The sequence below is a fragment of the Ambystoma mexicanum genome, chromosome 11, assembly GCF_040938575.1.
Source record: "Ambystoma mexicanum isolate Mex_15411 chromosome 11, UKY_AmexF1_1, whole genome shotgun sequence".
NCBI classification, from domain to species: domain Eukaryota; kingdom Metazoa; phylum Chordata; class Amphibia; order Caudata; family Ambystomatidae; genus Ambystoma; species Ambystoma mexicanum.
Window position 1 is genome coordinate 485,944,555 of NC_090934.1, and position 15,691 is coordinate 485,960,245.

Here is a 15,691-nt window from a genome sequence, read left to right on the forward strand (position 1 = left end):
AGGCAGAACTTGACCAATTGGCTGAGAGCAAACAACGCCTAACTACCCTGTCCTGACTGTTTCCATTGGCAAACTGAAGCTCCACTGGCACCCCTATACCAGACTATCTAAATCAACTTCCTCTTGCACTGGAATGTTCCCGATACCTGTATATTACTACTGTATATATTATTGTATACTCCTGATAGTATACCCACACCTGTAAAACTGTTGTTTTACAGGGGTGGGTATACGCCCTAGTTCCGGATATATATATATATATATATATATCTACTTCTAACCGGAAACTCGACGAGGGAACCAGAGGCGTAACGGCCGCAAGGACGCGAGCGGCTGAGAGCGAGCGGCTGTAACGGACGGCCAGCACAGCGGGTGGTCTGACCCCCGCGGATCGGGAGTCCCCTTGGATCCCTTCTGACCCAGTAAGTACCTCGGTGCACACTGCTGGGGGGTGGCCAGTAAAGCCTATCCCTTTCTGTTCAGTGTGAGTTTACTGGAAGAGGCCGCTGTAGGTATCCCGCTTTCATTGTAATAGCGAGGTGTGTTTCGAGTTGGGACCCAGATAACTGGATCGGAGTTTAGCTGTAATAATGCAACGAGGGAAAAGAGCTCCCCACTCCATCTACAACCTATGGAAAAGTAAGGCAAAACCTGTGAAGGAAAACAAAGAGACCAAAAAGAAAGGAGACAAGTCCAAGAAGAACGATGGGGCTCAAGGAGCGATCACCGATTTCTTTGCAGAAAATCCTCCCCCTGAAATAAATTCAACTATTAACGAGGAAACGGTGGTACCTGTCCCAATTAGTAACATTACCCTAAACTCCACTAACTTTGACGACAGACAACAACTCGCTGCTTGACCTCTGTCTAGACATACAGAGAGGTATGTTATCTCAGATCCCCCAGAAGGTATCTAGCAGTATAACATCCGCCAAGGCTAACCCCAACATACATACAGAGATACAAACACCCGAGGGTAACATCAGTCGTCTGTCCGCTTCTCCAAATCTAGCGATGGCATCTATGGAGGACGGACCTGAAAACGAGGTTGAAGATGATAAAAATCCACATCCAAGCATAACTGCGATAGCCGAGTTGCAATCTTCGGTGGCCTCCCTCCAATTTGCACTTAAAATACTTCTGCAAATGTCAGGACGTATTTTGACAACACAATCACCTGGGCGTTAGAACACAAGGATCCTCTCCACGAAGATGCAGAGAAAAATCTATCTGACGCTGTACATTTTGTGGAAGAGTCTGAAGAGCCGGAAGTCCCGCCTGAGGAAATTGGGGAAGATGATACGCCTTACGGGAATATCCCGGAGGGGGAAACACCCTCAGCATCCGCTGAGGAACTGGAGACTACACAAAGCCCCGGGGCTACCTCATTTCCTACTCGGAAACAACACAGACTGGCTAAGAAGGCACTTAAAAACAAGAAAGCAACAAAGAGTGCCTTTATTCCTATTGTTGAGCCATTGATGGCCCCGGAAACTCGCTCTAAAAAAGCTAGGAAAAGGCAAGCACGAGCAGTAGCCCGAGCGGCAGAAACAAAGGGTCCGCTCTCCGGATGGCTAGTTCCGGGAGAGAAATCCACAGTGGTGGAGCCAGAAGATCCCTTTCTGGGGGACCCTGAGCTGGAGCCTGACTCCAGTTCCCACGTATGTCCTGAAGAATTGTTGGAAATAGGAGCAGCAGTAGAACCATCTGAGCCTACACGGCATACCCTAAAAAGTACAGTGGAGGAGAGCAACAAGAACCGCATCTGCTTCATCAAGAATCTGTATCCTAGTGGCAAAAACCCCTGGCTGTCACGCTCAGAGTTCCTAACTAGACTCCATTACATACCTCAACTCAGAGTTTTGAAATCTGATGACTTCTTGTTCATTGAACCATTACAGGTGCCTAACTTACACGTCTCGGCCATACACTGCACCTTTCTGGCCTCTGCGCATCTAATCAGAAACTTTAAGGAAGAATTGAGGGCTGTAGACATTGACATAGATGTGGATCCTCAGGAGAGGGACCCTCATGACAATTCTGAGGTCACGGTTACACCGGCTCCAGCTGCCATCGAAGCCAAGTCTGTAGCAGTAGAAAACTCTGCCTTGGCTGAAATACAGCTTGCACTCCAATCACTTTTGGCATCCCTCCCACGAGTACTTCAGAATCACTGATGTTTTTCTTTAATTTCTTGGAACTGTCGAGGTTTTACGCATCTCCTGAGGCCCGAGGGTTCAGTTGCTTTACTGTCCAAACACAGTTGCATCTGCCTCCAGGAAACTTGGTCTTCAGACCCCCTATTCCTAGACGGTTTTGTTACATATCAGTCATTTGCTAAAAGGGGCGACAAGGGCCGCCCATTTGGGGGTTTACTTACAGGGGTTGTGAATACAGTGACATCACGAAAGATAAAGTGTAAAGCTGAGGACTACCTATTAGCGGTAGAGATTGATTTTGTAAATGAAGGTGATCTGTGTAGATTCTTACTGTTAAATCTCTATAACCCACCAGGTGCCGTGATAAGAGAATCCTTACAAGAAGCAATTCAGGATGTATTGTCTTATTGGGCACTCAGGCCCGGAAATACTGCAGTAGTGGTGATGGGGGATTTCAATTGCCATATGACAGGCGACCTCCTTTTATCCCCAAATCCTGAACTCAGTGAAAGATGTGTGATGATGCATGGAAGAAGGGAGGGGGAAGGTTTAGGCTGGTTGCAACTGTTCGACTTCTGGGACCTCAGCATGATCAATGGTCGCATACTGGGAGACCGGCCCGGGAAACATACTTGGACTAATGGTAAATCGTTCAGTACACTGGACTACATCTTTATGTGTCCTGAGATGCAGTCTAGAGTTGTGGCCATGACTGTAACTCGTAACATATGGAGCGACCACGCGTTGCTCCTTTGTTCTCTCCGCCTCCCTACTTCCTCTATCCCTCATTCTAATATCGGAAGCATGCAAACCAACTGCTCTGGCACCAGAATAATTTGGTCAGAGAAGAACATAACGAAGGCTTCTGAAGCTCTTAAATCAGCTGACGCATGGGATCTTCCTCACTTTGAGCACATGACAGCGAATGACAGAGGACTGGATTCGGGGTTTTACTGGCCTATATGCCACAACAAAAACTGGGTGCATGTTAAAGCCCAAGGGCAGAATTCCCTATTATAACAAGGGTATCCGGGATGCTAAGAGAGGATATAGAGTGGAAATAAGGGGACTCAGGAGCATGAACATAGTGGGAGAGGACTATTATGAGAAAGTTAGAAAAGCGAAATGCAGATTATAGAGCCTGTGTTAAGAGCATAAAAATGTCAGAATGGAACAATAGACATCAAAGGCTCATACAAACTATCTGTACTAGAAATTCTCGTAATATATGGTCACTCCTAAACGAGAACAGAGAGAAGGTTAAGGGACCACTAGCTAACCCAATAGGCAAAGAAACATGGATAAAATTTTTATTAGGGCGTAACTCGGGAGAGGTTGAGACCACTAGGATAACACAAGAGAAGGATCCCCGAGAGGGATCTCTGACCACTCTCCCCTGTTGGTGAAGCTCAAGGGTCTGACAACAAAACAGGAACCCACCTGGCGCCTGAACACCTACTATTTGGGGATACCCGAAATACTAGAGGGGCTTGCAAATAAAACATCGGAATACTTCGACCTGAATGAGGAGGCGGTGGACTGCCCAATAATAAGGTGGGAAGCATACAAGACCGTCCTAAGGGGGGAAGCAATCTCCTTGGTGGCAGCTCACCGCAAACAGCACACTGAGGCAATCTCCGAAGCGGAGGCCCAGGTAACTAGGCGAGAGGAGCAACTCCTCGAAGAGGGAACCCAGGAGGCACATGAGGCGTTGGTGACAGCCCAAACAATCCTGAAGGACAGGGCCTTAGACAACGCCCGAACCGCCCACTGGTTGGTCCGGAGCCAGATATACGAGAGGGGAGACAAAGCCACCAAAACATTAGCCTGGCTGGAGCGTAGAGAGCAGAGTAAAGGGCAAGTACGGGCCATCCAAACCCCGGACGGGGACTTACTGATGGGGGACGCGGAGATTGCCGGGGAATTTGCAAGCTACTACAGAGAACTATACTCCCCGCAAATACGAGAACCCCCATTAAACATCCCAAACTTTCTGGACGCGATCACGATCCCCCGCCTTTCTGAATCCCAGATAGAACAGTTAGACACAGCCATCACCGAAGACGAGGTAGGGGAAGCCCTCTCTCAACTACAAACCGGGAAGACCCCCGGCCCCAACGGGTTCCCGGTAGAACTATGGAAAAAGCTGAGTGTAACCACAACGAAACATATGCACACTATGTTCCTCCAGAGTAGAGAACAGGGCACCCTCCCCCCCGACCTCCGAAAAACGACAATAGTGGTGATCCCCAAAGCAGGAAAACCTCCGGAGCACTGCGCCTCCTACAGGCCTATCTCTTTAATAAATGGGGAGGCCAAAATACTAGCCAGAGTCCTCGCCGGCAGACTGCTGGGGGTGATGGGGTCTCTAATCCACCCGGACCAGTGTGGATTTATGCCCGGTAAGTCCACACGAATGAATCTCCGCAGGGTCCAGATTGCTCTTGATCGGGCGGACGAGATCCCGTCCCCGCTGGCCCTCCCGACGGTGGACTTTGAGAAGGCTTTCGACACGGTAGGATGGGAAGCCCTATGGGCCATAATGGAACGCATGGGCTTTGGACAATACTTTATGTCCTGGGTTAAGCTCCTTTATTCCCTTCCCGAGGCCTCTGTAAGAGTCAATGGGAAATCATCCGCCACATTCCCGCTGAGTAGGGGGACCAGGCAGGGATGCCCCTTCTCCCCCCTGCTGTTTATCCTCGCCATTGAGCCTTTGGCAATCCGGCTGAGAAACGATACACATTGGACAGGGTTCGCCTGGCCACGGGGCGGGGAGGAACGGGTCTCGCTATATGCGGATGACCTTTTGATATATTTGAGTAACCCAATAATCTCCTGCCCGATAGTGACCAGAACCCTGGAGGAATACCAGCACTTCATGGGGCTTCGGGTCAACACACAGAAAACAATCTACTTCCCGGTACAGGGAGGAGAGGACGCGATCCCAGATCCCTGTCCTTACTCCGTTTCCATTCTGGGCTTCACCTACCTAGGCATAAGAATTAGTAGGACACAGGAGGACTTCCCCAAACTGAACCTGCACCCGATAATGGAAAAACTAGAGAACGATGTCGCCCACTGGCGCTCCCTCCCACTTTCATTACTCGGGAGGGCGGCACTCTTCAAGATGCTGGCACTCCCGAGATTTCTGTACATCCTCCAAAATGCTCCGCTCCCCATCCCGGCCACAATATTCGCAGATATCAACCGGACCCTCCGCACACTTCTCTGGGGAGGGAAACAGCCACGCATTGCCCTAAAAACGCTCTACCACTCTGTGTGGGAAGGGGGTATAGGACTGCCCAACATCCGCACATACTACTGGGCGGCACAAGCGGGGGTGGCGAATGAATGGCTACACGGAGACCCGCTGCTGCCACACATCCGAGTAGAGACACGAGACATTGGCCCTCCCTCCCCTCTGCATATCCTATACGATAGCCCTAGGAACCTAAAAGAGGCACCGACCGGGTCCCGCCACATAAAGCGAGTCTGGAGGGAGATACATAGATACTTAGGCTGGGAAGACAGACCAACCCTGATCCAACCCCTCTGGCGTAATGCACACCTCCCCGAAATACAAAAAATGGGCCATTTTGAATGCTGGGAGAGGAAAGGAATCTCCACACTGGCGGATGTTGTCCAGGAGGGGCGACTGACCGACTTTGAAACCCTACAGATGAGACACGGGCTGTTACCCATGGACCGCTTTAGATACCTCCAACTTACGCACGCTACAAATACCCAATTCCCGAACCTGGCCGATATACCTGCCTGCTCTCCCTTGGAAACAAACATACTCCCACAAAGTATCCCACATAAGGTAACCTCTACCCTCTATCAGGCAATTAACTCCTTTGGATCCGGGGAGCTCAGCAACCTCAGGGATAAATGGGAACAGGACCTAGGGCGACTGGAGACAGAAGAGTGGGTGGAAGCCCTGATGTCCCCACGGGAAATTGGGATCGACGCCAAACTCCGGCTGATTCAGCTCCGAATCCTACACAGGTCTTACTATTCCAGAACGCAAATGGCCACTTGGGGGAGGGACGACAACGCAGAATGCACCCGATGCAAAAGAACAGAGGGTACCTTCTACCACATGTTGTGGGAATGTGGGGTGCTACAGGAGTTCTGGACCACGTGTTTACTCCGCCTCTCCGGAATACTGGGCACCACAATCCCGAGAGACCCTAAACTTATCCTGCTAGGTATAGGAGGCGAAACGGACCTCAATAAACACGAAAGAATATTTCTAGGAGTGGCACTTGGTGCGGGAAAGAGACTCACGGCAGCCACATGGGGCTCGGGGGACAGGATAACCATTGACAGATGGTCCAATGAAATGGACAGATGCGCCTCCCTGGAGAGGCGAATTTACAATGCAAGGGGTTCCCCCCGTAAATTTCAGAAAATATGGGGAAAATGGGGAACATAAAAGTTAAGGCCATAACAAGGGCCAGCGGCGACGCCTCACGTGGCCACTGGGCGGGCGGTGCAGATTCTCGACCCCCACCCCACCCTCCCTGCGGTACCACACAGAAGACTAGTTATGTTATGCACTGCTATTTACTATGACCTCAATGTTTGATCTCCTAATGTCTTTTGTGTACTCACGTTGAATGTGCTACCGTCTCTTTTTTCTCTTGTTCTTTGTTCAATAAACCAATAAAAAAAGATTTATAAAAAAAAAAAAAAAAGAGAGAAGGATCCCTTTCCCCCGCCTTTTGATGTCTCTACTGAGGCCATCTATAATAAAATGGTTACCCTTAAGGCCTCCAGAGCCCCCGGCCCTAACGGGTTGGCTAATGTAGTTATAAAGAATTACCCTGCATTTTGGGCTTACCTCTTTTCCATTCTCTTTAAGAAGATCCTAGCTCAGGGGACTATCCCCCCGCTCTTGGCAAACGGCCATTCTGATACCTGTGTTTAAAAAAGGTAGCCGCACAGATCCCAACAACTATAGGCTCCTTTCTATGTTGGACATCACTGGCAAACTTTTTGCGGCATTATTGCTCAATGAGCTGCAGAAATGGGTGGTACAAACTAACATCCTCAGCAGGTTCCAATGTGGCTTCCGGCGAGACTATTCCACCTCCCACAACCTTTGGGTGATGGATATGCTTCGCACACGTGCACTTAGCAAAGGACAGCCCCCGCTATATGCGCTATATATAGATTTTAGGGCTGCTTTCGACACTATACCTAGAGCAAGGTTATGGATGAAGTTGGAAAAAATGGGTTGTCCGCCTGGTCTCTTATATTACCTTAGACAATTACACCACAACATAAATCAGGAAGGCAGTATGACTAAACAGGTGACCCAGAATAGGGGGGTAAAGCAGGGATGCGCAACTGCACCCCTCATTTACAATCTATATGTTTACGACATCCCTGCAGCATTGGCTGAGACAAATAATTGCCCTCCAAAAATCGGTGAGGTTCCCTGTAGTGTCTTAGCATACGCTGATGACCTGGTCATATTTGACAATACCATAGCCGGACTGAGGCGTTCGGCGGTCACTTTGTGGGATTACGCTAAGAATAACGGCTTGTCTATAAATTTAGATAAAAAAAAGGTACTCAGATTTACCAGGAGAAGAGCTTCCAGAGTGAACCTATGGGTATACAACAAACACATACTCTATGCTCCATCCTATAGATATCTTGGAGTAGATATTGAGCCACGGGCGACTACTCCTTGTGCAGGCAAGGGCGTATAACCAGGGCTATGCAAGTAATAGCATTAATATCATCTTTCACAAATAAGCAGGGTGGCTTTACCTTGTGGGGACAAGACATCTATATATACAAGTGTTCGCGCCCATGATTATCTATGGCCTGGAGACTCTTCTCTCTTCTGACCTTGCCTGGCTGCAAGTGATCGAGGGCAAATTCTGGCGCCGGATATTCGGTTTACCTCCCGAGTGTCCGTATGGCCTTGATTAGGCTTGAACTGGGCCTGCCCTCACTTAAAGCATTAGTACTCAAGAGGAGAGCAGGATTCTATCTTAAAATGAAGGGCGGCACTTCCAACCAATTATTGGTTGTGATCCATCAAGAAGTGAGCAAAAAACATTCCACTTCCCCCCTTCTGAAAGATATGACCGAATTCCTTGCAAACATAGGCTGGACGCTTAGAGGAGAAACAGTCTCTAAGGAGGTGCTATTAGCACTTGGTAAAAAGGTGGATTTGTGGGACTGGCTAGAGAATTTCTCACACTTAAGCAGCCTAAACTCCTACCATTTTATTAAATATAGATTATATACCTTAATGCAACCACAAGCATATCTATATCTCTGCCCCACCAAAAGGCTTAGACGGTTCATTATTTTGTTCCGATTGGAGCAACTACCAACCCTGCACAACACAGGAGTCAGAGAAAAAATTCCTACTAGTGAGCGAGTTTGCCGTGTATGTAAATACCCTGAATGTGTGGAAACAGCTAAGCATTTGTTAACAGAGTGTATGATGTTGGAACAGTCAATACTCAAATATCTTAGGGAATTTGTACACGACCCGCTTAACATACGTGGAACCTCTTTCTGGCGCTATTGCACCAATACCAGCAATATGCACCTGTTTATTGCATTGTACAATGTGTGGCAACAGATTGAAAAACACCTGGGTCCTTTACTCTGATCTGAATCGTCCGATTACGGTGGGCTAAAGATTGCCGGTGTTGTATGGACTGGTTAGGTATGCCACATTTAAGGCACCCTTATTTTCTGGAATCCTACATCTATGGCACCCTGATTTATGTATTCTGGTTAGGATAGCAGTGGGTGAGAGATGCAATGCTCGTACTTACGGCACTGACCGTCAATGTAACGGACAAAGATCTGTTTTAATTGAAGTCTTAATATTTTATTTTACTTTAAAGAAACTCCGTTTGATGTTTTATTATATTTCACATATATTCTCATACATATTTTCATATATACGTTGTTAGATTTTTATTTGTATATGATATATGATATATTTTATGATCTGTCTTTTTTTTCTCTAACGATTTAATTGTTAATGTATGTAATTTATATTATGTGTAAAGTTTGAATTTATTTTCAAATCTATATCACATTAAAGTTATTATTGTATATTGTATGATACCCGTGTACTGTTACTACTTATTATGTACCTGTAACTAAGTTGAGCATATTCTTGTCCTGTGCGCCCTGATGCCCCAGGGTATGGCGCGCCCTATAAATAATAAACTAAACTAAACTAAACATGTACCACACAGCACCTTCAGATTTCCCAAAGGTTTAAATACCTGATCTTGGATAAACTACCGTTTCCAAGAGCAGTGAAGTGAAATTGATTTTACTTGCATTGTAACTTTCTAGACCCAGCACACACTATCTTACAATAGGGTGCTGGAGGGGTTACTTAGTATCCTCTTTGTCTAGTTCCTCATGTACCATTTTTAGGTTACCCTTTCCTCGATGAATGGCTTTTGGCAGTGGTTTACTTTTAACTACCGTGGTATGCATTTACCGCGTGCTGTGTTCGCAGCTGCAGTAAAGCACCCAAGGTGCCATGTCTGTCAAAATGGACCAGTCTTTTTTCACCATTTCTTTGTAAAAAGGTCCTTGAGATTTATTCTGCACGCCAAGCCAGGCTCGGTCCCTTTGTTGGTTGTCTTTGGCGGGGTTCATGAGTGAAGCCAGCCTCTGGCTCCAGCATGTCTGGCGGGGGCAAGGTGCCCGAAACTCCCTGGGCTTAATAATAATGGTTACAGGATTGCACACAAAGGTGATTAGCCGGCAAGGACAGCCACCCTACTGTTCGACTGGCAGCTAGGCTGGAATGAAAAACCTGCATAAAAGGTGAGGCGTTTTGGCTTGGAAGGCAGAGTCGACCACTGGACGAAGGAATCCGAAGAACTTGGAAGCTGCAACTCTTGGACCGTTGGCTTGCCCGGTGAAGCCCTGCTCCTGTGCTGATGCTCTGAATTTGCCTCGACTAGAGAAGCCCTGCAAGGACTTCTCCACTCGAGTTGGTAGGACCAATCAACTCCAACAGTAAGCTAGTCTGGACATCCTCTCAAAGCTGGTAGTATTTCCACTGCAGTCGCTGCTGGAACCGAAGAGCCAGGGAGAGGAACACCAGATTGTATGTGTTGCTTTCAAGTCGGACCTAAGCGCCAGGAAGATCCTCCAGACTTCCCTGAAGCAGGACTGACTGAGCCACCTCAGAGTTCTAGACCCCAGATGCAAGGGAAGTCCATCTCAACAGCCAAGAGTCCGGTGATGCTATTTGCTGAGACACGAGGAGCTGAAACCGTGAAGCGGCACTGAATAGAAGTTGGTCCTTTTCCGTTGCCGACCGTCCCGTTGCAGTGCAGCAGTCCTCCAGACGTCGTCCATGTCCCCACGACGGAGGCCCAGGAACATGGGATCTACAGAGGTGCACAGGAACCGAAGCCAACTGGAACCATTTCTTCTAACCAAAAGGTACTGTAAAGTCTAAGAACTTACCTCTTGAGTAGCCTCACTTGTTCTCAGTGGAGACTTTTCTTGGTTGCTTCTGTAGAGTTGCTAACAGCTTCTTTATCTCACAAGCCTAATCTGCTTGTGGCCCTAATTTGATTTCTTCTTTTCTACAAAGAATTCTACAAATTGTGAAAGACGTTTACCTACCTGCAAAAGTTGCTTCAACTCAACTAGACTTTTGTCCAATTGACTTTGGCCTGGCTCCCTGAAGGACTCTTCTTCCCTCTGGCTTGGCTTTTTGTCCTCCTTCCAGGAAGGTGTTAACTTTGCATTGCAGGTTATCAAAAGTACTTACCTGCTTCCGAATATTTGTGTGATCTTGTGTATTTGTGTGATCTCTTGTGCTCTAATTACCCTTTGACATACTCCCCAAGTATTGCTCTAAATGTAACAGTGATATATTAATGTGCACAGTGTGCTAGCTATTTAAGTCACCTGAGGGTGTAGGAAGTGTGTGCCATCCCAAATAGGTACTTGCTGATTTAGCGAAATTAAGTGTGTATTTTGGAGTGTATTTATGTATTATATTGCCCCTTCTGAAGAAGGCGTACTCAAACTGACTGTTAAATTAATAATTGTTTAATCAAGAAGCCTTGTTCAAGAGTTCATTTGAATGCTTGTCACTGAATCTCTGTGCAACTCTCCTACTGCTCACATTGACCCCTCTTGAGATAAGCCTGGCTGCTCATTAAGCTACCAACCTGCGCAGTAGAGACCTATACCAAAGGTTGGGGTTCTATTGCCAGGAGGTCAGGGTTGTTGTAGTGCACCCAAAGGGTTCCACATACAATCGTGCCTAACACAGACTCAATGAGACATAGGGAGGACCATAGACCTGCAATTCACTTAACCCAATAATAATTAGGAATAGGGCCACAACAACGATGACACTGCAAAACAGGTAAAAAAACTCAAGCCTGGTTATCAGAAAAAAACACTGAGCGAGACTGAGAATCCCTCCCAGCAAAACCAATGCTCCAACCCCTTAGAATAGATACAATCAGCTCAGTGGGCACTGGAAGGTAATCTGAAATCGGGTTCTCCCACCAATCCGCACAGACACTCACGCAGATATGCTCACTATCTCCTCCACACCAACAGAATGCAGCTATACCCCTCAATAAATTTCAACCTAGCTGCACATATACCTACACACCTCCATGAACACAACAGTCTTTTCAACACAGCTATACCCAAAAACAAAAAAAGATCTCGACCAAGCTGCACACAATTTCACACAAGCTCCACAACCGCCAGAATACAAATTCTGAGGTCAACTGGCTTGCTGCACACATTCTACTGACCTCACAACCACTGCACCACACCTAGCATTAGTACAGTTCCACACCACATAAACCGCACTGGCTGCACACATACTGAGTGCACACAAGCACCATCTACTACCCTACTTTCTCCACTGACCTGGACTACAGTCCCCGGGGCATTCAACCCACACCGCTTTGAGGTCATATCAATGGTATACAAGGTGCTATACAAATGCACAATAAAAAGTGTTCAGTTTCAGAATCACCTAGTTATACTAACACTTGGTAGAAGGACATTGAGAAGCATATGCAACTTTCTTCTATTATGAATGGATACAGTTACACCACCATTACTTTACTAGCTCTGAGCTGTGTTCTTAAAAATAACTAATTATTTCTAGAGGGGCCTTAAGCTACTCAATGATGGATAGGAACATTTAGGACAGTTTGTCCTAAGTCAAACCGAGGGCTTAGTAAAACCATTCAACTGAGGCAATACAAGAACCACTCTTCGTATAAGGCTGTACCACCTGAGTTCAGGGTAGCGTAGACAGGTCAGCCAGCCTCATTTTAGGAGGGAGAGCGGGTTGTAGAATCAGTACAAAGAAATAGTACAAATGGTAAAAAAAAAACACACTGAAAAACAATGTATTGTAAAAATAAATGGTTTCTCTAAATACAATTCGCAAGGATAAATTTCGGGGGCAATAAGTACTATCACATTGTATATACCGACGATTATAAAAACCACAACACTATGCTTGAATGTACGCAGACCAAAGCATAGAACCTTATTTGGAACACCTAACAGGAGTTCTAGGGAAGTTACTTCTAGATTACTTTCAGTAATACCAGGGTAGTAGACCCCATCAGTTGTACTGTGGCTCTTTGCAGAAATCACATAATAAGGGACATATACTTTACTTACCTGTAACTGTTGTTCTCCAGCAAAGGCCTGACATGGATTCACATGCTCATGAATATTTCCAGCCAATCCGCAATAAAGAAAACAAAATCAGTTTCCTTTCTGAACTGTCTTTCCCCTAACAGCCAATTACTGGGCTCTAGGGCATACTGCCCCCAGCCAATGATTGCCCCTCAGGCAGCCAGCTTCAGATTTGGTAGCACGTAAAGTGGCAGTAGGACCAAGAGAAGAGCCGCAGAGGAGTAGGCGGGAGGGTTCGCAAATGAATCCAAGCCAGACCCATGCTGGAGAACAGTTACAGGTAACTAACTTGTTCCTTCTCCAGCATGTGGTCTGGCATTGATTCACATGGTCATGAGGAATGACTACATGGTCAAGAACCAAGAATACATAGCAGTACACATTCACAACCACAGGAGGTGGCAAGGTTCAACATAAGCATCTCTTACCTCCTCTTCAGGGTCACCTTCAAGCGAACAGGTTGTGCAGCACTGCTTGCCCGACTCTGGACTACTCGCTGGAATCCCTGTCGACGCAGTATAATTGCGTGAAGGTGTAAGTTGACCTCCACAGCAGCCCTGCAGATATCCAGCAGGGGCACACCAGACAGGAACGCCGTTTTAGCAGTGATCGCCCTGGTGGAGTGGGCACTCAGACGGTCAGGCAGTGGTCGGTTTGCAACCGGTGACAGTAGGTGATGCAGCCAGAGAGCCACCTGGAAATGGAAGCCTTGGACAGTGCCTTCCCATGGTTCACAGGACCAAAGTTCACAAAGAGCTGAGAGGTTTCCCGGAAACTCTTCATGCGGGCCACATAAATCTTCAGTGCTCTAGCCACATCCAACGAGTGCAAAGTCATTTCAGCTGGCGACGAGGGAGTCGGAAAAAACACAGTTAACACCAAGGGCTTGTTTAGATGAAAGTCAAGACGGCACCTTGGGCATGAAGGAGGGGTGCGTCTGTAGCACCACCCTTGTCTCGTGGAAATTCAAGTAAGGTGGTTTACAGGAGAGGGCCTAGATCTCACCCACTCGTTGTGCAGAGGTGATGGCCATGAGAAAAATCGGTTTTCCACAACCGAAATGAGTGGAACAGAAGGCATAGGCTCAAACGGGGGTCCCATGAGCCTAGTAAGAAGTACATTGAGCTCCCGCGCTGCGGCTCGAGCCTTCGCCAGCGGGAACGAGCAGAATAGTCCCTTGACGAATTCCTTGACCAACCAGTCTTCAAGGAAGGTCGTCCTGGAGATCTGGTGCAGCGAGAGATAGCCGCCAGATGAACCTTGGAGGCGTGAGTCAGCCCAGATTTGGCCAATGACAGCAAATATGGAAGTATCCGAGGGGCCATGACCCTCTGAGGGTCAATCTTCTGGGAGCGGCAGCCAACATCAAATCTCTTCCACTTGAGTCCATAGAATTTCAAAGTATTTATTTGCATTTATAAAGCATGCAGCAACCCTTAGGCATCTTGGCGCCGTTACAGAGGATACATATAGCTTAGTGGTTGCAGAGTATGCAGAAAAACTTATTGTGTAGAGGAAAGGGTAGGAACTTGCCTAGGGTGGCAAGGTGGGAGGGGGAAGGGTGATGGAGGCTAATTGAACAAAGTGGTTTTATCTGTTTTGCGAAAGGTGGATAAGGAAGGTTCAGCTCCGAGTGCATTGGGTAAAGCATTCCATAGTTTGGGTGCTATGTGAGGAAAACATGCCTCCCGCGTTTGCTCTTTTGATTGGGGGGGACGCGAAGTTGGTTGGCGTGGCAATTTCTTTTGGGGCGTGTGGAGGGGTCTCTGGTAATGGTTTCTGCAAAGTAGGATGGAGCAGTGAGATTGATGCATTTGTGCGTTAGGGCGAGGATCTTTAAGTTGATCCTTTCCTCGACTGGGAGCCAGTGTGCGGCTCGCCTGGCCTGCGTGATGTGGTCTCTTTTGGGGGATGCGGAGCGCGTTTTGTACTATTTAATCCAGTTTTGCTCCTATTGTGGCATGGGCGATGGAAAGGCATTTTTGGGTGGTCAAACGGTTTTATGGCATTTATAAGTTTGGTGGTGTAGGCAGAGGCAATGGCGCTGACCTGACGAGTCATTGAGCGGGTCGAGTCAAGACTCCTAGGATCTTTATGGAGGTGGAGACAGGTATTTTGGTGTTGTTGATGGTAAAGTTGTCATTTTTGGTAACGTTTGGGCAGTATCTCCTTGGGAAATAGGAGGATGATCTCTCTTGTGTCCCCATTTAAGCAGAGACAATTAGCTGCCATCCAAGTTTGGATAATAGTGTTGATTTGAAGGAGGGCTGCTGCGTCTTGGTCGTATGAGCCAGTGAGAGGGAGAACGACTTGCGTATCGTCGGCATAGTTTGTGTAGGCTATGCCGAGCAAATCCAGTTTGTCGAAGAGTGGCTTTGCGAATAGGTTATAAAGGGTGTATTGGGACTACGGCAGCCAGATGTATTTTTATGGAGGCGTGAGCCAGTCCAGCTTTGGCCAGCAACAGTAGGTACGGCAGCACTTGAGGGGCCGTAATCCGGAGAGGGTTAATCTTCTGGGCACGGCACCAGACAGAGAACCTCTTCCACTTATGACCATAACACTTGAGTCGAGGACGCCCTGGCCTTTGCAAGAACCTCTCTGCAATCAGCCGGGATATCGTACCCTCCAAACTCTATTGCTGCAGGAGCCAGGCTGGCAAGTTCAGCGACTTTGGGTCGTGATGGAGAATGGTGCCTCCTTCTCTGGAGAGAAGATGCGCGTCAGCCGGCAGCTTGACTGGTGGGGATGTTGACAAGTCCAGAAGATCCGGGAACCAGATCCGCCTCAGCCACGCCGGTGCGACGAGGATCATCCTGCAC

At 47.5% G+C, this 15,691-nt stretch overlaps 1 protein-coding gene across 1 annotated transcript in view; it reads right to left on the reverse strand.

The window, feature by feature from the left end:
- Positions 1-15,691, reverse strand: part of API5 (apoptosis inhibitor 5) — a 236,957-nt gene that overhangs the window by 145,039 nt on the left and 76,227 nt on the right. The window lies entirely within an intron of this gene.